The 8478-nt window shown below is 48.9% G+C and overlaps 1 pseudogene; it reads left to right on the top strand.

Annotated features, from left to right (window-relative positions):
* The first annotated feature begins 1512 nt into the window (after positions 1-1512).
* LOC122570252 lies at positions 1513-8271 on the top strand (annotated as a pseudogene).
* Positions 8272-8478: the final 207 nt, after the last annotated feature.

Raw genomic sequence — 8478 nt, 5'->3', positions numbered from 1 at the left:
TACGCTGTGCGAGGTACGAAGCGAAAGATCTTCGTTTTGTTTCATATAAAATACGGTCACTTTTCTTACAGAATAATTTGACCGTGACTCAGCTTGTTTATTTATCGGAACGGATATAGCTGTATCGAATATCGCGCGATAATCGATTACCTTGATTAAAACCACAACCCTGTCGATGAAAATGGAAATTGAATCGCAAATTATAAACGTTAGATAGCCTTGAGATCGGGCGCGTTATTCCGCGCAAAATTTACCTTTCGCGTATTCGCCTGATTACCTAAGGATAGAACTCGAAGAGAATTTTGTCGCGGCGCAGGAAAAACGTGCTTTCACCCGGTATCTCCTCGTGCAAACCACCGACGACAGTTTCGCTGTCTATTGGCATCAGCAGATCAAAGCGGCACTTAAGGTTAATCGTGGAACGCTTTTTCGTGGCAATGGTGCCGGACGATGTTCGCCGATAACTCCGATGCCATTGAATCGAGCAAGGTCTGGTCCGGAGAGCTTGGATACTTGGCTTCGTGCCGGACTCCAAGCTCGATCCTTTCTTCCAGTTTAGGAACGCCGGCCATTAAGCGGTACGTGCGAGAGGAAACATACTTTAGACATTAACATCGTGGTCGTTGGACTACGCGCACTATTCTCCTAATGGCATGCTCGGTTTAAGAGACAATGTGCACGCCTCATCCGAGCGAAACTTTATCAATGGCGTTCCTGTGAATAGGAAACTTCTTTCCGCAATCTCTCAACGCGTTCGTCATTCGCTTAATCGTTAAATTACAAGATTTATTTGCTGGATGTCCTCGCGAAATCTAGGTTTCGCGAACGCTCAAGATTTAGTTCAGCAGCGGCTGCTCTTTGCGTTTAGGGGTGTACGTTTGTGTGTACAGCTTCTCGGGAGTCCCAAAGTCCTCGTTGTTTCAGTTCTACGTGCGTATTTATAGAGTTTCTTATCGCGATCGAAAGCTAGATTCGTTTAAGTAAAATTATCTAACGCGGCGTGTGATTAATCTTCTCTCATAGGTGTTTACTGTATTTTCGCGTCGTTTGCGATACTCGAAATGCATATAAAGCAGGTTATTTTAAGAGCTAAGGTAAGCTTCGAGCAGCGAACCAGTCAAATTTAAATAACTTTATAATTAATTTCTCGATGTATGGTTGATACCGGTTGTTTGTTTCGTCTCTTCGTATCTTCTACTTCGTTAAGATCCGATATCTCGAACATCCTACGATCAAGGGACCTCTTGCTCCGGTGAGACACTCCGCTAATCTTCTCCGGTAGTTCAACAAATTTGAAATCTCCGAAAATTATAATTAAACATGGTCGTCATTTACGATCGACAACTTCGGAAGCAGGAAAGATAAGAAACCTGTTTCGTCAAACCGAAACGATCTCCGGTGCCAGTTCCCGTTCGATTCTCGCATCGCGCGCCGTTCCGTTGATCTGGTCTGACGAAGGCGAAGGGAGCGATTCGGCAAGAATGTTAACGAATCGCGGAATCCCGGAGGCAGATGTATAACGGGGTGGTGTCGGTCGTTCGGAGAGTCACAGATGGGCGCTGCCCTGGCCATCGGTGCGGCGCGGCGCGGCGCGGCGTGGTGTTCGAACGTAGACGGGGCGCGCGGTCCGTGGTCTGCGAAGTCGAAGGGTCATCGAACTCGTGTTCGAATGTTCGGCGAGAGAGCACCGGCTGCACAGGAGTACCGGGAACCGAGAACAAAGTACCAAGTATCCATTCACCGTACGAACCATCGAGCGTCGTCCGGGGGCCCCCTTACCCGATAAGGGCGATCAGCCCCCACCTTCGCCGAGGCCACGTTGCAGCCCGTGAGCGTCTCGTCCCACAAACGAGCAGACGGAAATCGCCAACTGGACGTTCTGGCTAATGATGCTGGCCGCTCTCTGCTTACGAGCCGTGGCTACGTAGTACGTATACGCCACTGGCCACGTTCTTCCCTATCCCTGCTTATCCCTTACTTTGTTTGTCGATCCCTTGCGTTCTGTTCGAGTCAACGACCCGAGTATCGGCTACTTTTCGTCGTAGCGATGCACGTTGGCACTGACGAGCCTCTCCAGCGGTCTCGTTGACGTTGCATCGCAACTTGCCGTACGTTTGACCCTTTAGCTCTTAACCCCCTTCTAGCTGGACGCTAGCGTACGCGCTTATTAGGAATGCACAGGTATCCGTATGCGTTTCGTTAGAAATCGTAAAGTATCAGAGTGTAACGAAAGAACTCCGTGCGTTAACTAGCTTCGCGCTTAAAATAGAAGTAAAATAGTTATTCGTTCGTTAAACGGAACCAGCGCGATGCATCCGCTACACAGGAATGTTACTCTGGAAAAGAAATTCTAATTCAAAGCATCTAATTACCGTTCGCGTCAAAGGACACGTTGACACCGTCGTGTAGAGAGAAATCGGCGTCGACTGCGTGGGATGAGCGAAAGTGTATGCATTTGGCAAAAAGGTCAATCGAATCGAAACCTTGCAACCGCGAACAAGCTACAACGAAGCCGAGGCTTGGTAAAAATCGAACATGCTGCTTGTTCTCAACCCTCTTTTCATAACTGGCGCGCAAATGTCGCGAAGGGAAATCGCAAACAAGCGGCGTATCTAGCCGAACAGTGAGCAGTACGAGCAAAGCGTATCGCGTGTTAACATACAAAACGTCGAGGCTCGTCTCGGATAGCAGGAGGGAAGCGGTTTTCGCTTGGAAAGGGAGCAAAGGGGAGCGAAGGAAGGAAATCAGAAGCTGGACGTCGCGGCTAATGATGCTGCACGGCCGTCCAAGTAGTACAGTAGTAGACTCTATTCTTTATTCGTACTTTATTTGCTTGTGCTCTCCCACGTGCAGCCGCGATTCACTCGCGTGTCGTGGACGTCGCCCGTTAGCTCTTCCGTCGTGTAGCTTTTTGCCGGCCGGCCGCGCGGCTAATTTATGTACTTATGAGAGAACGAAGGGAGAGAAAGAGACGAAATACCGTCCGGCTGGGTTCTCGTGGTTGGCTAGCCGCTCGTTCGAATAACGACGGCCCGTTCGTCGCGTAATTTACGCGTTTTTGCCCGACCGGAATGCGGTCCCGCCACACCGATAGACTGAATTTGTGGCTGTTTAAACGCAGCTCGCCTCCTCCCGTGACATAGTTCTTTCCACGGTCGAGAATCGACAGAGAAACTCGAATTCCCACGCAGCCACCGTGTTTCCAGTACTCGAGAATCGTATCGGCGGTCCCGACACCACCACCTGTGGAAAATAAAGTTATTATTTATGGGACACACGGCCGTTTAACGAGCCACGCGAATGTGTCCCAGTAATAGCGGTGCACGATATACATAATTAGCATAACCAGACGCCGGGAAACTTGGTTAGTTCGAAGGACGCGTAGCGAGCGTACCTGCGTGTCCTCCTCCGCGATAAAGCCTCGTCCGGAGGATCGCGCGCCGCGTCCTGGCGCGATATGGATCATTATACCAGATCCTGTGATAGCGCTCGCTCGTACTTCCAGCTACTTAACGGTGGACGAGTTTACGCGGAAAATCTGGCCTCTGTCTGCTAGGTCGCCTTACGCACGCGCCATCTTTTTCGTTAGATCTCTTGCTTGACGTAACTGCCGGGACGAGCATCGCGCATCGCGTAACAGAAGTTTCGGACCTCCGCAAGGTCGGCGAGTCGCCAGATTCGATCGCGCTGTAATTTTAAACGATCGAGCGATCAAATCTCAAGGCAATTAAACTTCGTAAGCAACGGTAAATTCTTCGTTACTAACTACGAATTATTTCTATTCGTTCGATCGTATCCCAAAAGTAAGAAAAGTAAGAAAATTTTCGCGTTCTAATCGGGAAAAGGTTATCCTAAATCGTTTGATCGAAGCTCCGACTCTCAGACGTCCATCTATCATTAACGAAACGCGTCTGTGGGTAAAGTCGAGCACCGCCTATCGTAGTTTTTCATCGTAGAATATCATCTTGGATGCCTTTCATTCGTCAAAGGCTCGGTAAATAACCGTGGCCGGTAATTGCCAGTGGTCGGGACGTTTGCTCGTGTTATCGTCTGTTATCGATTGATAACACGTCGCCCGCCAGTAAGTAACTGTAACTTGATGGATTGTGCTTCATGGATCACGCGGTTTGCAACGCGATCGACCCCGGGCGATCTTGGACAGGATGTTCCCATGCCGGCTGTCGTTTCACCTGTTCCTTTTCGCTCGTTCGCGAAGAAATCAGCGTTAAGTTACGTGCATGCTTGAATACGCGACCTACGGACGCCGTGAACTGGGATACGTGTCTGCTTTGTAAAATATTAATCACGCGTGAAAATGGGTTTCACGGAAAATGTATAATTCCTTCGTGTTCCTGCATCTTGATCGTACCTGGTACGTCTTTTCAGGCTAACGGTTAACGGGTATTTGTTTGCGATTAAGTTATGCGAATCACGGCTAATATAACTTTATAGGATGCAGGTAATGCTTGGCGCAGAAATTATAAAACGAATTAACAAAAACTTATATTACTAACGGCAAATTTACGAGCACGCACGCGTTTAATTTCCCACCGACCACGACCAAAGTATCGCGTCTCACTTTGCAACAGTATTCCATCAATCACACGCGCGAACGTACACCGTCTACGAGCCTTGTCCCGTTCCGCTGACGTCGAGTCTCAAAAATAGGTTTACAATGGTTTGATCGATTGCGACTTTTAGGCAGACACGTTATCTTATGGCATCTACTCGATCGGCTCGAGTGGATCGTTTTATGCAACAGAAATAGACGGTCGAGAAGGCCTATTATATCGTGACACGTTATGTATCATTCCAAGCGCTGCCCTGCCGTCAGAGGTCTGTTCAGGTCTCGTGGTAAAGAACGATGGGAAAACGTGTATGCTTGATACATGATCTTCCGATCGTGAATCCTCGATCCGTCGACAGGTTACTGGTCAGTAGTACGTCGTGCAGGATATCGACTGTGTCGAAGCTTGTCCGAGTAGTGTGATAAAAAAGCTTGTTACCTTGCTCGTCCTTGTGGCTCAAATTGATTATACTTAGACGCGAACGCGTTTCGATACGCGTGTACTTTTAAGACAGAAACCAGACGTCGAATACTTTAAATTTTTCTCATCGGTTTCTCGTCTGTGATACGCTGTATATTTCTATCGTTACTTCCCGAGTTCCGAACAATTCTCGTATTACGCCAATATCTTTAGAAGCTATCAAGAAATATAAATTTCACATCCTCGAACAAATCCACCTACCTCGTACAACTGCATTATTCGCTGAAAAGACAATACCCAGAGTGGAGAGCCTTCCACGAAAGTATTCGAGTATCCGTGTGGACGACTAAATTCTCTTCTGGACAAGAGTTTCTGTATAAGAAAAGCGCAGCAGGCGGTCCGATTACAATAGCAGTTCCTGCTGGTGTCAAGTTGATTAGCCCCAGCCGTGAGTTTAAAGGCACGTGTCCTCTCCGATGGTGACCGTTATGTGGACGTGACCTATGTCGTCGTCTATAGTGGAGCCTAGGATCAATGAGTGGTCGTTTCTTAGAAGTTAAGATTATGCCCATGGCTATGCACAATGTTCCACTCCTAACGGTCCGCCTGCGCACCAGTGACCTGAACACGAACCGCGCAAACTTCGCCCTGCCGCATTGTTCTTCGCCCAAGCCGACGAGACTGGCTACCTGTTTCCTTCTTTTAATTGTTCCCTAATAGACGTAATTTATCGACCGTTCTCTCGATAATGATAGATCGCAGCTCGTTCCCAGCAAATTACCCGAAGACTAGGATATTCCAACTTTCTTTTCGACGATGATTTATCAAGTTCCAACGTTGCGTAAATTTTTTGACGTCTCGATGGCTTCGTAATTGAAAGAACTTGCACGCCGTATAGTTCGATCCTCAGCAAAGAACGTCGTCCGTCTAGTAACGGAAAGAGAAGAAGCGAGAATGGAATTGGAAATGCTCGATATTTATGTCCACGTCGCGTCGTTCATCTTCCAAAGAGACCATAGTTTAAATCGAAGACGACATCTCGGACAAGCCGTTTTAATTCCAACGTGTCGCGGGATTAGAAAAGTCCCGAGACAACTTGATCCCCGCATTCCCTCGTGCAGGGATGTTTTCGTCGTTTCTCTTTCGTCTCCCATCCGTTCGATCTGACACGAGCAGGACGACGAGAATCGCGACGTCTTCGTCGCACGAATTCCTTGCTTGTCGCTCGTTCGTTTAATTTGGCCCGCTTGGTAGACGAACTCGGGCTGATCCGGCTTTCTTCCATGCCAAAGTGCTAGTTTCTGGCTTCTTAGATTCGCCGATTGAGATAAAACGATAAGTCGAAACGAAGTCTCGCGAGGCCTTCTTCGTCCACGAAGGGCGGGCTATTCGGGGCGAATAATCGTATTTGGCGTGGCCAAATCGTCGTGACCGACCGACAGTCTGTTAACAAGTTCCAGTTAATCCTCTCGTTCGAACGAAAATGCGAGGAATAAAATATCGTCCGGGTATGTGAGTTTGGCTGACGGAACTCGTGGCGATAATGCAGCAAAGACGCTCCATTGATAGAGAAACGTTGTAAAATAGTCACAGATAGACAAAGTCGTGGACATCTATTGCCATGGTTATCGCGAGGAAAGGAATTTCTCGAGACGCGTCTGTAAAATTCTGCTGTTCTCGTTGCATCTTGCAGGACCTACAGCGTCATCCGCAGACAGAAGAACTCAATCTCGCCGCGTCCAACGGCGCTCGAATGATACACGAAGTTTTCCATCGAAGTAATTCCGTTCATTACATCCACGGCGCTCATCACGCGCTGATGATGATACCCTATCCGGTCGGCGCGAGGAGCACGAGAGATAGTTAGCCGCTTGTAACGACGACGGGGTGATAAATTTTCGCGTGTCGGCTAACAAGACCGCTCCGGAACAGGCCTCGAAAATTGCATAGCCTTTCTTAGAAATTCACCGCGGGTCCTTGCCGCGGTTTAGCCTATAGCCGGCCTGTACAGATCCAGACGAAACCCACGTAGGCGTCTAGGGACAACGTCCTGGCTTTCAGGGTGCGTTCACCCGCTCGGCCGCTCGGCCGCTCGCCAACCTTTCATCCGAAATCCTTGAAAGGGGGGCTGGAGGAGCAGCCGGTGACAAGGGTACAGGATCTCTCTGTGTGTAGATCGCGGGGATCATTGCGAGAAGAGGGCATCGCGCCCACGTTCGACAAACCGGACCTGTCCGATGCTCTTCTTTTCTACACGCGTCTGCCCATGATGGCCGCGTTTCTCATTCGACGCTCTGGCTACCTGCTCCTTTTCACCGGCCCCTCGGCCCGATTAATAGCGAAACCAGCCGTTGCCCACTTTTCATCTCGATAAACGATCGTTAGCTTGCCACGTATTGTATCCTCTGTGGCGATGTCGGATCTCTCCGCTTGGTCGAGGTCGAAGATCTTAATGGCAGAGACTCATCGGACAGCCAGGCTAATCCTGTCGCCGGTACCAAGCTTTTGCCAAGCTTTTGGTCCAAGAGAAATTCCTTTTCGTGGGAGCGCGTGCATGCACGCCTCAGTACTCGTAGGTGAGCGAGGCGACTGGTCGCGTATATGGACATACAGGGCAAGGCGAGCGCGATGCGGCACGCGTTGGCATTCTGAATCGCGCCGCTGTTTTCCGGTCTGCGCCTCCGCCGGTTCCGTTAGCCACGTTGTGCGATTGTGCTAATGGGTCAAATTGCGTCTGTCATCTAACGAGCCGCGAGCACGTGGGTGGCGTGCCAGGCATCTGGATCGAGACGCTAGTTCGTCGTGCATGACGATCTCGTCTAGATTTTTTCCAGTCGAATCTCGAATTAAGGAAAATTGTGAATCGCTTGGGTAGCTGAAGATTTTACACGATAACGATGATTTTGAGAACGTTCAACGATCAAAGAGAAGAGAATTGTACGGGATGCTCATCTTCTTATTACCTACGAGTAAAATTGTACTCCAATTATTGGATCTTATTCTACAGTCGATGAGATTCCATCGGTCCAAGGTTGTCTCTCGAGTAAACCATCCCCTAGATATAGCCGCAACGACTATAGCGACTGAAACTTACTCAATTGCGGCAAATTTTTTGCGATTGTAGAACGGATCTGCGATTCTACGGTTCTGCTGACTCGAAAGGGAGAGAGACTGGGCTTCGTGCATCAAGATCGGATCGATTCTCAAGAACGAGAAAGTAATGGCCCATGAAAATTCACGAGCCACGCTGCACGGAGCGATAGGCTGCGTGGTAAGTGGCTAATCGTGATCATGAATAAACATTATCGTGGAAATTGTGACATCTACGCGATGATACTTGCAGTTACCTCATCCTCGTTCGCCTGTCTTTCCGTCCTTCTTTGCCATTCTTTCGAAACGCGTCGAGCTAGGTTAATTAATTCCAGCCGGAGTGTTAATAATTAAGCCACCGATGTAAAACCGAGAGCAGTGCGAAATAATAGCACCTTTC

Source organism: Bombus pyrosoma, linkage group LG8 (assembly GCF_014825855.1).
Source record: "Bombus pyrosoma isolate SC7728 linkage group LG8, ASM1482585v1, whole genome shotgun sequence".
Lineage (NCBI taxonomy): Eukaryota > Metazoa > Arthropoda > Insecta > Hymenoptera > Apidae > Bombus > Bombus pyrosoma.
The sequence above is the reverse complement of the archived record's forward strand: the minus strand, read 5'-3'. Positions and strand labels throughout refer to the sequence as shown.